The 18,866-nt window shown below is 32.7% G+C and overlaps 1 pseudogene; it reads left to right on the plus strand.

Moving 5' to 3' along the window:
* Positions 1-14,122, plus strand: part of LOC107003749 — a 45,457-nt pseudogene extending 31,335 nt beyond the window's left edge.
* The last annotated feature ends 4,744 nt before the right edge of the window (positions 14,123-18,866 follow it).

Here is an 18,866-nt window from a genome sequence, read left to right on the forward strand (position 1 = left end):
ACACGAGACGACGGTACCCTTAGGTAAATCTTCAACAGCCATCAATATTGTTCTTTGCATATAAATTGTTGGGCAGAATGTTTTGTATAATTACCTGATATGACTTGGTGCCTTTTTAGGGTTGGATGAATAATAAAATTAATATTATATAGTGATATTGAATATATAATTTATGGCCATGATGATTAATCAAGATTGATTTATAATATTTGTTTATTGGGTTTGATGAATAAGTTACATAAATTATTATATAATATACATATTGTTGGGATAGAAACTTAAATGACCTTATGTGTAGCAGTGGGTAGCTTCATGTTGAATTCTGGATAAAAGTGGGGACATAATGATATCGTAATGACTTATGCCAAAAATACCAAAATAATTTGATTTGATTAGAGTTTATACGATAATTTTTATTATTATGTTTAGTTTCTTTGTGAAGAATAAAGAAAAAGGATTGGCTGGTGAGATAAATTTTAATTTGTATATCTTAGTTGCATCTTGGACATGGGAAGTAAGAATATGGTGGCTAATGGAGTTCATAATGGATTAAAGATTGATCAATTATTACAAGTCATAGGTTGTATAGATTGCATAAAATTGCAGAAAAGAGAAGGTTGTGGATACTATTGGACATGTAAATTTAGTAGCTCGTTATATTCCAGTGTTAACCTATTAAAATAGGTAATTAAATATTAGGTGTATTATATAATTCAGATACCATTATACTTATATTAATTGGAGGAAGTAAGACTTACCTTTAGACTTTAACATTGGGAATTTATTAAAGAATTGGGTGAATATTCGGGTCTAGGCTAGACATATAGTAATATGAATGCCTATAGACTCGTTAACTTCAAATTATGCATACTTGATAGATTGTAGAAGTTCGGAGGCGTTGATGAAAGGAAAAATATTGGAGAAGTAGCTTGCTTGACTTCGGTTCTTCGGTGAAGGTAGGTTATGGTTTATGCTATTTGATAGTAAACTCTTAATAGTGATTAATATGCCTTGACTGATATTGTGAAGTTCTCTATGTACTTGACTGTGTGATTGTGTGATTTGGTTATGTGGTTTGTGATTGGTCTGAAATCCTGAGACCGTAGAATTTATATTCTCTAATCCTATCTATCGAAGTGATGCCTTGAATAAAGAAGGCTTGATGAAAATAATATAACAATGAATTGAAAGCGGTGATAATAAAGGATAAATTAATAGTATAATTGGATCGGAGTGTCACATTCCGACACGGTATTCTTGGATCGGAGTGTCACGTTCCGACACGGTATTTTTGGATTAGAGTGTCACGTTCCGACACGGTATTCTTGGATCGGAGTGTCACGTTCCGACACGGTATTTTTGGATCGGAGTGTCACGTTCCGACACGATAATATTAAAGGAAAAATATGTTGAATTAATGGAAGATATTCAATCTCAAAGAACTCAACTCCCAAAATGGTTTGGTTTGGAGGCATGAGTCCTCATGTGTGATCTTGATACCGTTGACTTAATACGTGCTTACTTTATTGTTATTGACACTTGTTCATGTTGTTTGTTGCTTATCACATGTTAAGTGCTATAGTTGAGTTCATACTATTATTCTTTGTATATTAGTTACTATTTTGGGTTGACCGATGATACTTACTCAGTACATGTTGCCTCGTACTGAGTCCTACTTGTTTTCTTCTTTGTTTTCCTTTTATGAAATGCAGCGAGTGTACCTATGACTTCTGATTTCCCTCAGCTCTAGCCAGCCTCCCGCATATCAAGTTACAGGGTGAACTATCCATTCAAGCTCGTGTTGGATTCTCTCGGTCACGACATGATGTCCTATACTTTCGTACACATACCATTTTATTCTTTATTTTAGTGTATTCAATATTCTTAGACTTAGTATTGGAGATTAGATGTCCTTGATGTGATGACTATCAGATTTTGGGATGATAAGTATTAAACTTTAGAAACTTATTTAAATTGGTTGCTTAGTATCTTTTGGAGCTCCCGCATTATTTATATTATTTATAGTTGAACTATTGGTATATGTTGGGGTTTTAGATGTGTTGGTTAGCCCACCTAAGGAGGTAAGTGTGGGTGCCATTCACGACCCGTTTTGGGTCGTGACAATACAACTCATTCTTATGGAATGAAGATTGTATGAAATTTGTTTCACGAAAATATAAATGTCTAACAACTTTTTTCTATGGATATAAAGCTTTAATTGAGGGAGTTAGAGGAAGCACCTTAAAGATCAATTAGCGAGGTTTTGAAATTGTGTACTTATTTCATTATGTTAGATCAAAATTAGGAATTAAGTTAAAGTAGTAGAGTCAATCCACCTAAGTCTTGAGCAGCGGTGTAGGATCAGATCCCAAAGGTAGTAAGTATATTTTTTCTAATGAAAGAAAGTCATTTTTCAAGATTCTATAACTGTAAAGAATCATTCTTCGTGTAAAGTTAAAACAAGAACAAGCTCCTTGGGTCCGTGCTTAGCGCAGCCATATTTCCTCCAATATACAGTTGGTTTTTTTAAAAGACGGTGCAGACAAAGAAGGATCTCATTAATTTTACTAAGCATAAAAGGGCTTAAAACAGACAACTTGATAATCTGCATAACAAAAATTCAAGAAGGCTAAATAATCTCATCAACAAAACAACCTAATAAAAATTTAAAAATTCAAACATGGCCATATCGTAGATTACACTTGTTAGTCTACACGACCTAGATCATTTTACGTTTATTCGACATTACTTAAGTGAACCAAATTGCCTAACGTGTTTCAAGAAGATGTAAAGACTGTAAAGTAAGAAAATGATTTCTATGTGGAAACACCCAACTGAACAGAATTTACGCCAACTTCTCTAAATTACTACGAGCCTCATCCAACATATGATATTATAAAATTTTATCTTAACCGAATGATTAACTACTTAATCTCAATACTATCACACACCTCCAAGGTATGTGTTCCCAATGTCTTCGAGTTGCCCTCAACATGAAGGCTCCGATTCTAAACTTTGTTTATAGATCACAGGTCAAGAAAATATAAAAGTAACAAATACTAAGAAAACTTCCTAGATCTGTTTTTATGTATGCTTTGATCAGAATCACATCGGAAATCAATCTCTCAATTTTTTTGCTAGGTAAGTGTTTAAGTATAATGGACACCTCTTCTCCTTTTTAAGTTTTTGCAGTTCTGAAGTCTTCTACTCCTTCACTAACACTTCTTTTGTTCCATAAGTTTATTTTAATTAGAGTTCTTCTAGCAAAGAAACTCTTTTATGAAATAGAAGTCTTTCTTGAAATGCTTTCTCCTAAAATGACTTTGCCAACGCGTTCCATGCATTTCGTCATTTATCAGAACAATGATTATCCCAACAATAATATATAAAAGATTTAGCATAAATATTGCTAGAATCACTGAATATCGAATTTTGAGGGATTATAGCAGCAGCTACCTAACATCAGAAAATTGCAAGGCCTCTTAAATTGAATTGGCTTTTGTTGCTGTATTTTCCTGCCAAACAGGCTATACTGCAGATAATACCTATAAACAACAAATATGACTTCAGGTCATTGAATAGTTGACATTGAAAAACCTCATAAAATACATTGCAGAAAATCCCCAATAAGTGCATGTTCTATTTCTCAAAAGTCAAATGCATAACAATAACAATATCTAACAAGATCTTGAACAGTAACTAAGTCAAAAGTAAAATTTAATATAATTGTCATTTCTATGATAGTTCCATGATTATCTAACTTAGTATTTAGTTTTCATGACATGGAACCTAATTGATTAATTATCTAAGTATTAGATGGACCATTTGCAATATTCTAAGAAAATTTTCCTCTGTATATCAAAAGGAAAGTTGGTCCCTTGTTTTTTCATCATTTTCACACTCTCGAAAAAATGAGTTCCTTCACTTTCCCTTCAAGAAATATTTGGTTATCTCAGAATTATGTATAAGAAATTTTCAATGAAACAAGCAAACAATACAAAGAGGTGATATCAACACTTGGAAAACGAGAGTCTAATTAACCTAATTTTGATATCTCTCAATATGAAGCCTTTTGGTACAATTCATCTTTCTTAGAATCAGCTCTATGTATGGAACAAAATTTCAAAGCTCAACCCTCTGATATTTTTCTTTGCACTGTTCAAAAAACAAGAACCACTTGGCTTAAAGACTTAACCTTTTCCATTATGATTAGACCTTAAGATTATACAAAGAGCCATATACTCAATAAGTTACCCCATGCATGCATACCCTTCTTGGAATTTGCTTTTCTCTCCAATCCTAAATTTGTAAACAAGGAGTTGCCATTTTTATCCACTCATCTACCTTACACACTGTTACCAAAATCTAAATTAGAATAAGATAATTTCATGATCATTTACATATGTAGAGAACCAAAAAGTACATTTGTTTCTTAGTGGAATTTCACACAAAAGATCAAAGCTAAATAAGTACTAAAGTATCGCTACTATCACTTGATCAAGCATTTAAGTGGTTTGTCGTAGGAAAATCCGCATATGGACCTTACTGGGATCACGTATTGGCATACTGGAAATCAAGTGTTGAGAGATCCGAGAGAGTCTTCTTCTTTATTTGCGAAGATTTGAAGGAGGACACGTTGGATTATGTGAAGAAGTTGGTTGCTTTCATGAACAAACCCTTCCCTAAAGAGTAACAAGAGCGAGGCTTGCCTCAAGAAATTGTGTCACTCAGTAATTTCGAAAGTTTGAGTAATTTTGAGTCTATTAAGAGTAATAAATTACGAGAAACTTTGTCAGGAATAAGCAACAATTTATTTTTTTGAAACTGAGAAATTGGCGATTGGAAGAATTATTTGACAAAGGATATGACAAAATTTATTGATGACATAACACTGGGATAAATCTCCGGGTTTGACATTCGCTTCTTCAGTAAAGTACTTAACAGATTAATGTACGCCAAACAATAAGGAAGAAACATAATTTAAATTTCATTTTTCTTTTGTAATCATGTTTTTTCTGTTTATTTTAAATAAAGAAATTTTCAAGTACCACACCATTATTCCGAGAAGAAAAGTATATAATCACCACATTATAAAATGACACTTTTGGCGTTTACCTTAACCTTAGTCTTTGTTTTTTATGACATGATCTCTAATGAATTGTCATTTTTCTCCAATGATGTATATATTATATGCCAAATAAAGAATCTCACTTGTAATGTTGTGGTATGTTCATCCCAAGAGGTGATGGAATCTTCTGGTAACTTAGTCAACCATTGAGTAGCTTCACCCATAAAAGAGAATAGAAACAACCTGAGATGAATTGATTCTTGTGATATGTTCTTAAATGAGAAAAAATCACAAACATTCACAAAGTTCATAATATGCTCATGGGGATCCTCCTAAGCCAGCTCAAAATAATATTTGATGTTGTAGGAGCTGAAGCATTTTGCTAGTGATGTGGAAGAAAACACTTCCTTCATCCAGAGGTAGAAAAATTGCAAAAATGAAGCCCAATTGAATTGGGTCATTCACTTCGTTTAGATTTCCAATGTTGTCTTGGTGGCCCATTTTGCTAGAATTACTGCCATTTACGCTAATCTATTCTTCTGATCAAAATAAACAACAAAAACACAAACAAAATTTAGTCGAATTAACTATCACGCAAGAAATAACATTTCAACTGATAAAATAATTTCAAACAACACCATTCCCCTGTAAAGAGACCATTTTTATTAGACACTTCAAACATATCTCATCCAATTCTAGGTGTAAATAATCGTTAATTAGTATAAAATCCAACAAAGAGTTTAGGTCGAACCCACAGGGAGTGGTACATGTCTAACATTCAATTTGGAAGTACAAACGTTATTTAATTGGATATAGGAATTATTTAATCAAAAACATAAAAATAAATCTAAATGTTTGACAAGAATGTCAAATGTATGGATTGATTTTGCAATAATTAGCTGAAACAAAAAATAAAACAAGGGGAAAATAACAATATGGAGAGGAGTTGTGTCACGACCGGGAGCACCCCTTAGAAGTAAAATGGCGTATTTGACCTCTCAGAGGTCTTATACAAGCCCATAGTTATCATTCATCGCATTGTCATAGGTAATTTAGAAAAAAATTAAGACTTTCATAGCACATCGTATGCTAGAACATCACCTCCATCATATATATAAAATATCATATTTACATATTTAGACTCTAAGTCTCTTTGCCATCTTAGACCAAACATCCTTAGAGTATATTAGGGACACGACCCTTATAACATAAAAGATTAACTAAACTATTGCATGACTTTACATAAACATAATGTGGGGAATCCTTTGAAACATAAGGATCCCTTTCTTTGAGCTTGGGAAACACATATCAAGCCCTTCACCTTAGAGACATCGTTTAAGTATCTAACCTACACTTTGTGTAAAAAGGTGAGGAAGAATGGAGTTAGTACAAGAATGCATTAAGTATGGAAAACATGAATTTCAAAGGGACATTTTACTTGAAACCATGCATTATGCCTTTTTGTGAAAAATTCATAAAACTTTGATACAATAAGAATTATACAATTCACGTACTTCATATAGGCATATTCAAAAGGTCAAAAATCATATAAAACCACACATTTCATTTAAATCATGTTAGTCACAACTTTACAGTAACTACTATATCTTTACAGTGAGATTTCTTCATTTTAACTCCCTGACTTCCCAAGTAATCATCTAGTGATACTTGGTGCAATGCATAGATAATGTCCCATTACACATCCACCCTCAAGTATCACCTTAAGACCACAATGTAAACATACATGCACCCTCAGTACTTACAAAACATATGCATATACATAGAGGGATAATATATCATGATAGAACAACTTTACATAAAACTCAACATAATACATACCCCTCATATAAGACTTAACCCAAGACATCATGAGAGTCACACTACCAATAACATCATTCCAAACAATAGTAAACAACGCATACTTGGACTTCACTTCATAAAGCATCACAGAACAATACTCATAACCTCAATTTAAGCCTACTAGTGCAATGTACATGTGAAGTCCCTTAACCTCACACATAATAAGTAAAACTACAAAGATACTACAAGCATAACATTCACTCCATACATCAACAAGACAAGTATAGAAATCTTCATACATTCCAAGAACTTCAACATATAGTCAATATGAATAACATTATGGATATAAGCAAAGACCACCTCACATGGACCCATTAGGACTCATACTATGCATATCATCACAACAAGTAGATAACACTACAATGTCATGCATAAGAAACATAAACATAGTCATATACATTACATCACCTTCCTAGAACTCCCTTCAAGAGTTACTTGTGCAATTCATAGGTGAAGTCTCATACCCCCACCTACACTAAGCAACTTCCCTTAGGTTATCCTAGTTAGGGTCCTTACTTTACTTCCACTGTCCATTTTACTTTAGGGAAACTTTAGCCTTAACCAACTTTAAGCACATGGGTGCTAAACATGGGATTTGGTGTTGTAGAGCCTTTCACCAAGGGAAGCTGCTCTAATTAGCCAAAGTAGAACACTAACACATGCTAGCATATTAGGTGAAATAACTTGCTAGATCCTATGGGGAAAGCATAGTTTATGGAACTAAGAGATATGAATTGGACCCTCTCCATGCGCATAGGCTTTGGAGTCCTATTCTCATGAGAATCCATGAGTTAATCTTCCTCAAAGGGAAGTCAACACCTCATGGGGAACCATAGGTGAATGTTCCTCCGAGGGAAGTCAACACCTTATGAGAACCCAATTGTGAATATTCCTCCAAGGGAAGCCAACACCTCTCATTGTCAAGTTCACTCTTTGCTAACATGAGTTCCCTTTATTGAAAAGTCATTATTATCATTACTTTATAAAATGTGGGCTCATGAGATTTAACCCCGCATATGCTTAGCTCATATGTTATAGATGAGAGTTCATCAACCTAAGTCATGTGAGAAACCCTTTTACATGGACATAGCATATTCAAGCACCATCTAGTTGTAGAATACTCTAGGTAACACCTTACAAGCACCCCTCTATTGACTAGATCAACATACGTTTGTGTGTGCATACATATATGTGAGCAAACCTTTTCACATAAACACCCTTAGGCCACACATGTTCATACATTAACATAATTCTGCATTCATATTCATGTACATAGAAAACCAAACCTCGGAACTATCTTATCAAGGAACACATGGTGAAATGCATAGACAAGGTCTCATACCCTTGTCGATACTAGTAATCCTATAAAGTCATCCTAGTTAAGGGAATACATAACAGGCTTCATAGACATACCTTGCATGCATAGTAGTAGACATTAATGAATATGAGAACAACCTTTCATTAGACACAATGAACCTATACTACCTTGTAACATGCATGAAAGTGTGACTGTATGTACATTGGTCAACGTGATCACCTAATGTATATCAATCAACACATTGAGGCATACACCCTCTTGGGACCACAATGCACAACCAAGCATAGACCATACAACACAATTTAGCATAGGAGACAAGCTAACTTCATAATACACTTAAGACTCCAAACCTTAGTTATTGACACATTCACATAGGGGTACATAGGTAAGGGGACATCAACCATCACACGTAATCAATGGCAGCACCTAACCTATCCCTAACATAGTAATACACATGCTTATATAATAGCCATATAACCTAGATCACAACTAGAATAGAAGACAAGGCATACAATTCACATAGTGTGATCATCATAACCACACACTCGTATATTATAAATCAAGGACATGATCCACACATAAACAGATTCACATGAATTAACACCGCCACCATAAGTGCACCATACCACAAAATGTTATACAAGGCCAAGTCTACTAGCAATTTTATAGAAACGTAGATGAGTATAGCAACCATACCAAATCTCCTTTGCTTTTATCATCCATGATCAACACTCATAATTAATAAATAATAAAATATAGGTCAGAATCTAAAGACAACATAAAATAAAGGAAATCATACTTACATTGCCATTGAATCGAGATCATATCAGGTGATCCACATTAACAATCAATAGAAGATGGAAGAACATAGGTCAATGGTTACCAATCCTCTAACATTGATCCACATGGATATATTTCACATAATTCACTATCAATATACATAATTGGCAGTAGATATAAGCAACTCAACATGCTAGGATCATAATTTAATCAACATAAAGTCAAGATCACAATGCCCATAATATAGGCTAATTTCAAAATTGGAGGGAACATGGGTTCATCATGATATTTGAATGAAATTCACTTTAAATTCAGTACATAAACATCAATTTATCATAAGCATGCTTTGGAAATCAACTTGAGAAAGAACCCATGGCTAGATTGAAAGATACAGAGTTTGATCATGAATTCTCTTCGAAAACCTTTGAAGGAACTCTCTAGCTGAATGGATATCTAAAGATGAAGGATTAACATACCTTCTAAATGAATCAAATCCAACGAAATTTGAGGAGAAAAACCTTCTACTCCAACTTCCATGGCTGCCTTCTTCTTCGTTGGGTTAGAGAGAAGAACTTGGGGTTTTTATTTGGGGTTTTGAAAATAATGGGTTTATGACTTATTAAAAGACCTTAAACTATTTATATATAATGCAAAAACCATTTAAAATCAACCCCAATTAATAAATCATCGAATGGAATTTATTTGGAAATCAAATCTTGACCAGCTCACCCAAGGACCATGGCCACCTTCACGGTCCGTGAAGGTGGTTCACGACCCTTATCACTGTCCGTGGTCCTTGGAGAAGTGGATACCTTGACTTTACAATCCCACAAGTGGCCAGGAAGTTCCACGTCTAACTTCGCGGACCGTGGTCCACTTCACTGGCCGTGAAGTCGTCCATGAACACTAAGGCAGTAAGCTGCCAACTTGGGACAGTTTTTGCCCACAAGTTGGGTCCTTCTCAAGGACCCATTGGTTGGTCCTTCGGTAGTTTTTCCCAGACGTTTCAAATGTAAATACACTCATATAAATGTCAAGGACCTTAAATACCAGTTTGATCATCAAACAACAAACTCAACACCTCAAAACATGTTAGGCACACTCAAATAGGTCCAAGGGCTAACTTTCAAACATCTTGGATGTTTTTGGACATTTGATTTCCAAATGACTTCAAATAAATCATGAATACTTTAAAACACTTAATTAACATGTTAACAATCTTATTGGCACATGTGAGTCTCTAAATACCTTAACTCATTCTGGGGGCCTTACAAGTTGTTGGGATGTGATCGATTATAGGCTAATTATGCTATACGGGTAATTTAAATCTAAAGATGATTTTCTGAAACATTGTGGGTATGATGGACTTTAAGTGCAATAGATTTAACTTGAAGAACTATTACAGTTCAGGAAATTCATTCAAACAACAACAATATTAATAAGATAACCAGCCCGAAATATTAATAGATCCATTCTCTCGAGCTAGATGGATTTGATTGGATTTAAGATCCACTCTCTCGAGCTAAACCCATGTAAACTCAATACCAACAAATCATTAATCAAAAGCTTTGGGCCCCAAATATATTTCTCCAACAAGATAAGAACTCAAAATTAGAATTGCATTTGCATCTAAAATTCATAAATTAAAACTCCGTTAATGATTAAACAAAGATTTAAACAACAATTTCATCATCAAATAACAATACCCATACAATAATTCGACAAATAAATATCACACCCCCAGAATTGAAGTTTTATCTATACATCATAAAATTAGAGAAATGGATACCAAATGCATTAGCCATGATGTGGGTAAGAGTCTCCAAGCCTTTACAATGATTTCCAATAATGAAATTTCTAAGTCTCACTTTTCAAATCCTCTAAAATTAAACAACATGATATAAAAAATCAAGAGAAAACTTTATGTCTATAATGGGAACGGTAATATCTGCGAGAGAACTCCTCAAAACTACATTTCAAATCCAATTTATAATTTCCCAAAATTAAGCCTCAAAGTCCACTCAATAGACTAAGTAGAGCCACGCCAACCCGATCGGTGATCCATCGAGTTTCGTCTTTCATCTCCACTTTGCATTGGCCTTCAGCGTCTCAAGTCTTGTAACTTTGGGTGATACGATTTGTTATCATTGAACTGATCAGTGATGTGCCGGCTGACCGTTTCTTCCACCAACTTGGTTCTTCTCTCGGGATGGCATACTGGAACTTTAGGCGGCATGATAAGCAACTCAATGGGTGAGCCAAGTCGTCTTTGCAATCTGCAGGATTGCGTTCTCATAACTTTTTTGACTCTTCAGTTTCTTTTTGTCCGGTTATGTCCTTACCTTGCTTTAGATCCTTCATAGCTTTAAATGAACACTTAACATCAGTTTTTAGCACAAAATAGGAATTTGAAGACATTAATACTAATAATACAAAGTCCTAAAGTATTCCAAATCTCATACTCATCATACTACAACAGAAAAATCATAGTAATTACCCATGGTTTTTTATAAATACTAAGTCTAAAGAAGATATGGAAAATCAAGAAACTGGCTGAATTATAGGGACCTAATGGATGAAAAGAATCCACTAATGAAATCCCACATAACCAATGATGAAATTTAAGGAGAAATCCTTGAGTTTCTGTGTGAAATTTAAAAACATTGTTTCTTGTTCTTGGGAGGTTTGGTGGACTTTTCTTTTTCTTTTTGCTCCATGTTTTTATGATTTTTCGCAATTCAAGCTAAGTTATTATGCTTAGATTCAGTAAAACAACGTAGTTCAAGCATTAGACAACGTAGTTTAAGGGCCCCAACGCCTATGAAAAATACATGCATGACCCTAACTTAAAAAGTTGTATACGCCATCCATGGAGGGGCATACGGAGCATTGTTTGGACCACAAACCAGCGTGTGCAGTAGCGGTTGGTGGTACGCCTGACAGGGCTTCACTAAAACGAGCATAATTTTTCTACTTTGGAGCATGGATTTTAGCAAACTTGGGGGAGTTAGAAAGAGGATTTAATTATGTTTAATTTGATAGGTGATGCACCACCTATGTCATTTTGTGCAAAAAGAATAATCATTTAATGATAACCCAATAACCAATTCCTTCAAATTGGTTTATGATCCTCACCTACAGTTATATCTGTTGTTCGTAGGTCCATCAAAGGAATATTGTGGTCGATCGTGGGTGTGATAAGAAACCATCAATATTTTGGCCGTAACAATGGAACCTCACCTACGGTCCGTGATTCTACCTACGCTCTGTGGGTGGTTCCGCCGGTACAGGCACCTCTTTTTCTGAAAACTAGAATTTCTTCATTTTGAGTGCTCATGCGTTACAATTTGACTCTTCACATCCTCTAAGAAGGCATATAGTTGGATATATAGTCACGATATCATCTTATACCCCTGACAAGATATAGGTTGGGCTCTTGAAACGTGTGGAGGGACGTTGTATCATTGTAAGGCTCATAAATTGTTGTCAGTTAGAGAAACTCCCTACAAGTAAAGTATATTATGAATTGAAGTGTATTTTTATATATCACTTATTATGTTGATTTTGGAGATGAGAAAGTATTTTATAAAGCTTTAAATGATTTAAATCATTTATTTCATTACATTCAGGTTGAGTACATTATTATCTAATGTAGTCCTTTCTTTCATTTATTTGTTATTCAACTATACTACATAATCGTACACTGAGATCATTATTATCTATTGCAGATATTGGTTGTTAGGATTCTCAAAAATAATCCATTGAGATCACTTTTTATGCTTGCCAGGTTTTGATTAAAACTGTGTTGCTTTTGGGGGACTCCAATTTTAATATGCTTTTACTAGTAGTTCTCTTGAGGAGTCGCGCGTCTTATCCCATCACTCATCCTTGTATAGATTAGAGGTTTTATAGTTAACAGTTTTGTAGAGTTTTTTTTTGTTAAATATATTTTATTTAAAACATATGTTTCATACTAAGTCTATTTTACGATATTTTGAGATTCAGTAAACCATTTTTAGATGTTTCTTTCAATTTGATGCTTATGGATGCTTGAGTTAGTTTTCTACTTGTAGTCATCAAGGATGAGGGTTTGGTATAGGCATAGGAATTGTTGTCGAGTGTCGGCACGTCAAGGGTGTAGGTTCGGGTCGTGATAAACTTGGTATCAAAGCATAGAGTTCAAGTGTCCTAGGGTGCCTATGGAACCGCTTCAATAGGATATTGTTTATTGTTGCGAGGGACCACATTTATAAATAAAGAACTATAGACATTTAAGAAATGTTTTCTGTTTTTGATACTCTAAATCGTGCAATACAACTATGTCACAAGGAATTGATGAATCCAAAAAAAAAAGATTAAAGAAGCAATAAATGAGAAACAAGATGCAAAAGATATAATGGATTTTGCTGCTAATGTGAGTGAATATTCCTTTGAAAACATGCAATATCTTCATGAAACACTAATTCAGACTCTTAGTCTCCATCCCGCACATCCTATGGTTTCCTTTATTGTATACATCAATGGGCAAGTAGATTCTTACTTTAAAGTTGTTATTTTTGTTTTTCTTCTTACAGCAAATGGAAAACCATGCATTTCGAATGACACCTTACAAGATGGATTCAATGTGAACAAAGGGGACATAGTGGCTTACCATTCATATGCCATGGGAAGAATGAAATTTATATGGGGCAATGAAGCATAAGAATATACTCTCGATAGATGGATTTATGGGGATGGTTTCTTCAGGCTTGAGAACCCATTAAAATTTACAGCTTTCCAGGTTGGTCAAAGAAATTTATTAGCTTTAATTATCCTTTCTTAGAGCCTTGAACGTGATGCCATACGTAATTTTTCTAGTGCTTGTATACTGTCTTATTATGACTAGGTAAGCCTATTCTGTTGTTGATAAAACAGGAAGGCCAAGGATCTGCTTGGGAAAGGAGTTTGCCTATAGACAAATGTAAATATTATTTGCATTGTTTTTACGTTACTCCGTTTTAAGGTTGAGTGATGACAAGAAGACTTTCCACTATAGAACAATAATTAATCTTCATATTGATGGGGCATTGCCTATTCGTGTCTTTCACAGATTATGAAATTGATAGGACATTACAATAATATATATTGGTATTAATTCAATTCTGCCTGAATGTTGTTTATGACATCAATAGACTAAATAAGTCTATCAAATAACATGGAAATAAAGTTTGTTGTCTATGGGATGTAGCATTTTTGCACATTAACATTTACATTATTCTACCTTCCTCCCAAAATGTATTCATGCCATCGCAGTTTGAGATGTTCAGTGGAATAACAACTATTCCTAGACTTCAGGAGAAACTGGTAATAGAATTAGGATCCTGTTTTCCAGCTTCATAGACAACCATAGATAGGGGTTGCTCAATTGCAAGAGCATTAACTTAACCCATTGTTGTTTACTAGTTACGAGTAATCAACAAGCATATGAAAAACTTTATTTAGAAGTAAAACTAACAAAAATTTTACATGACTTGAAAGGATGGGATAAATATGGAGACATGCTTATTATAAACTGAAGTAACTTAGATTGTAAATCTATATCATTACGTTTCCATTAATAAATACCCCCTGCTCCGAAACATTAGGTCCCATAAAGTTAGCAGATTCAATAAGAGAGGCAATCATATCTCAAGGAAATAGTCACATTGTGGAGGTGAATAAACTCACATTTTACATGAAAAAACTGCACATGATGGATCAACTTGTTGATGTATAAAATAACTATTACATATACAAGTATTCTTGATTATACAACTTATTCTTATGGAATGCAGATTGTATGAATTTTGTTTTACGGAAATAAATATGCCTAAAAACTTTTTTCGGTGGATATAATGCTTTCATTGATATAGATAGAGGAAGCACCGTAAAGATCAATTAACGAGGTTTTGGGCCTATACAATAATAATTGTGTACTTATGTCATTATGTGATATCAAAATTAGGAATTAATTTATGTAATATAGTCGATCCACTTAAGTCTTGAGCAGCGGAGTAGGATATGATCCTAAACATAGTAAGAATATTTTTTCATATGAAAGAAAGTTTTTTTAAAAGATTCTATAAATGTAAAGAAACATTCTTCATGTTAACTTAAAACAATAACATGCTTGGGCACGTGCTCGGCGCAGGCATATTTCCTCTGATATACTCTTTGTTTTTTCAAAAAGATGGTGCAACAAAAGAAGGCTCTCATTGATTTTGTGAAGCATAAAAGGTCTTTAAAGAGAAAACTTGATAATCTACATATCATAAATTCAAAATTGCTAAATAATCTAATCAACAAAACAACCTAATAAAAATTTAAAAATACAAACATTGCTATGAAGTAGATGATACTTTGTTAGTCTACACGACATAGATCATATATTATTATAAGTGGGAAGAACCCAACTCAAAAGTTGAATTACGATTTTACCCTCCTATAAATTAAAATGTTATTATTAGTTTAATTAAATAATAATAACTTTTGAATTTTCTTAGATTAATTCCTATTAATATTATTATTATTATTATTATTATTATTATTATTATTATTATTATTATTATTAAAAGTGAAAAGCTTTTAGCTTCAAAATTGATTACCATTTTACCCCTACTATAAATTAAAATGTTATAAAATATTTAATTAGTCAAATATTAGAATTCTCAATAAGCTTTTTCTAATATATATTTGTATTCATAATCGAATTTTTATGCAACCTATAATTACAATATTTAATATGTATTAACCTCTCACAATTGAATTATTATTATTATTAATAATTATGATAAAAATCTTATTTTGCATACCTTAAGTATAAGTAAATAAAATTCAATTAATTAATTTTTCAGTTACATAAATTGAAAGAGATTTGGAAGTGGAAAAGTGGTTGTTTAATGCCCAGAGTCATACATGATTAATTGCTTTAAATTAACACATCATGTATTACTTTACCAAACTCTTACAATTCCTATAATTTGTCTTCTCATTTTCTTAATTTGACTCATCAAATTCTAACACTTTTAAATTAGTAACCAATCTTTGTTAATAAACATCAATAGAATTTGAATAGTTCATTAAGTATTTAAATGTAAGTTATTAGTATTATGTCAAAAGGAATTTGAAAGAACATAAAAAAACACTATATAAAGGTAACAAATGATTTCCATTTCCTTCAACTTTTGTTTCTTTAGTTAAACATCTAATAAGTTTCTTTCTTTTCCCTTAAATTTTTTCTTTTGCATGATTTTGCATGAACTAAAGAAAATGGGAAATGGAGAAACATGTAGAGTTGATAAACATTGAAATTAAATAATTGTCATATCAATTTACATGCAACACTTAACATTCATTGAATAATATATGAAGATTACCATGTCCGTAAGGAGTGCTAGCAGAAATTCATGAGCTATGAAAAGGAGGAAGTTGATTTCTTTGGAATACTGATTTTAGAATTTTCATTACTTGATTTTATTCTTATAATGTACTGTAATTATAATTGCTTGCGACTAGAGATAAAATGCTATGTTATTTGTGTATTTGGAAGGAGTTATAAAATGATATCTTGTAGTGTGCCTTCATGGCATCATGTGATTGGTATTGAAAAAAATTTATTGTAATTTTTTTGTATTTTGCAATGTTTCTTTATATGTATCTTCATATTTGAACTTACTAATTTATTTTACAAAAGAATTAGGAGTACATGCATCATATATAAATATAGTATCAAACTTTTAAAAGGAAAATTTTCTTTCATTTTGATAAAAACTATTTTAGCTACTACAAGATATAGGGATCTTCACTTAAATAGTCTCGGATATATTTACTATTACTTTTCTAGCCGACATATATATATATATATATATATATAATTTTTTATATAGATTAATCAATAGGATGAACAATTATTTATTTTAATTCTTCAAAAATAATCTTAGTTGCAAATTTTTGCTATTTTTATTTTCAAAACTAAATATGTATGTAATTTTTAAAATATTATTAATGGGAAACACGCGCAACGCGCGTGCACGGAAACTAGTTAACTTATATTTATCAGACTCCACTTATGTGAACCAAGTTGTCTAACATGTTTCTTGAAGATGTAAAGACTGTAAAGTAAGAAAATGATTTTTACGTTAAAAACCCGGCTCAACAGAATTTACCCAAACTTTACTAAATACGTATGAGCGTCATCCAACAAACGATATTACAAGAGTTTATCTTAACCTAATGAATACTTAATCTCAATTCTACTGCACACCTCCAAGGTATGTGTTCCCAGTGTCTTCGAGTTACCCTCAACATGAAGAGTAAGTTCCTAAACTTAGTTTACAAATCACTGATTAGTAAAATATAAAAATAACAAATAGTAAGAGAACTTCCTAGATCGGTTCTTCTATATGTTTTGATCTGCAGCACTTCACAAATCAATGTCTCAATATTTTTGCAATGTAAGTGCGTAAGTATAAAGGACACCTCTTCTCCTTTATATGGTTTTGTTTTCTACTTGAAACAGTTTCTCTTGAGATGACTTTGCCTACATGTTCCATGCATTTCGCCATTTATCAAAACAGTGCTTATCCCAACAATACTATATAAAAAAATTCATAGAAACATGAATAGAATCATTGAATACTTGAATTTTGAGGGCTTATAGCAGCACTACCTAACATCAGAAAATTGCAAAGCCTCTTAAATTGAATTGGCTTTTGTTGTTATAGTTTTCTTGCCAAACAGGCTATAAAGCAAATGAATCCAATAAAGAACAAATGTGACTTAAAAACGTTAGCTACTTGACATTAAACAACCTTATAAAATGTATTGCAGCCTATCCCCTATAATTGCATGTTCTATTTCTCATAAATCAAATGCATAACAGTAACAATATCGAACCAGATCTTGAACAGTAACTATGTCAAAAGGAAACTTTAATATGATTGTCATTTCCATGATAGTTGCATAATTATCTAACATAGTATTTAGTTTTGATGACAATGTCCCTAATTAATTAATTGTATAAGTATTAGATGGACTTGTTGGTTTTTAGCAAAATATGAATGGGAAAACAGAAGAGAAATGCAAAAGTTGAGGAACCAATTTCGGAGGGAAAATTAAAAGTCATTTACAAAGTGCAAATGAAAAGTCATTTCACTCATATTGGTAGAAGAAAGGAAATTGTTGTCCTTATATTAGGAAACACATACTTTACTTCTTAAAGGGTAAAGAAGTAGATGTCCACTAGCGCCGTCGACTTCGCTTGGCTTTGGTTTCGGATTCAGATTTGGATTTGGCAAAGATTGATTGATAATATTTTTCATCAAAATTTATTTCATCAATCTCATTATTTAGATTCTAATTTCCTTTATCTTATAAATTAATTTAGGATGTTAGTCAATTAACAAAATTAATTTAATTTAAAGAAATTTATTTAAATTCACGTGTAACAGAAACATTTTCCTAAAGGGACATATTCCTTTTAGAAAACTATTATTTTTTGCAAAAGAATAAACTTTTTGAAAAACGGTGTTGAAAATATTCGTTTCAACAAACACATTTCTTGCTGAAAATGGCAACAAAAAGGAGGTCCTTTTCATTTTTTCAGACACTAAAAATTCTCTGTGCATACATTTTTCTCATAAAAAAAGTTGTGATCGACTGAGTCTGTGTGTGGTCTTGTTACCGCTCTTACGTTCACTAAAGTTATTGATGTTGGAGGTACCGCTACTGCTTTAAAATGTTAATCCATTTTATCTTGGGAGAAATAAATCTGCAGCGTTGGGTATAGTAAGGGGATTAAATTTCTCAAGAAAACACAATGGT

The sequence above is a fragment of the Solanum pennellii genome, chromosome 11, assembly GCF_001406875.1.
Source record: "Solanum pennellii chromosome 11, SPENNV200".
Lineage (NCBI taxonomy): Eukaryota > Viridiplantae > Streptophyta > Magnoliopsida > Solanales > Solanaceae > Solanum > Solanum pennellii.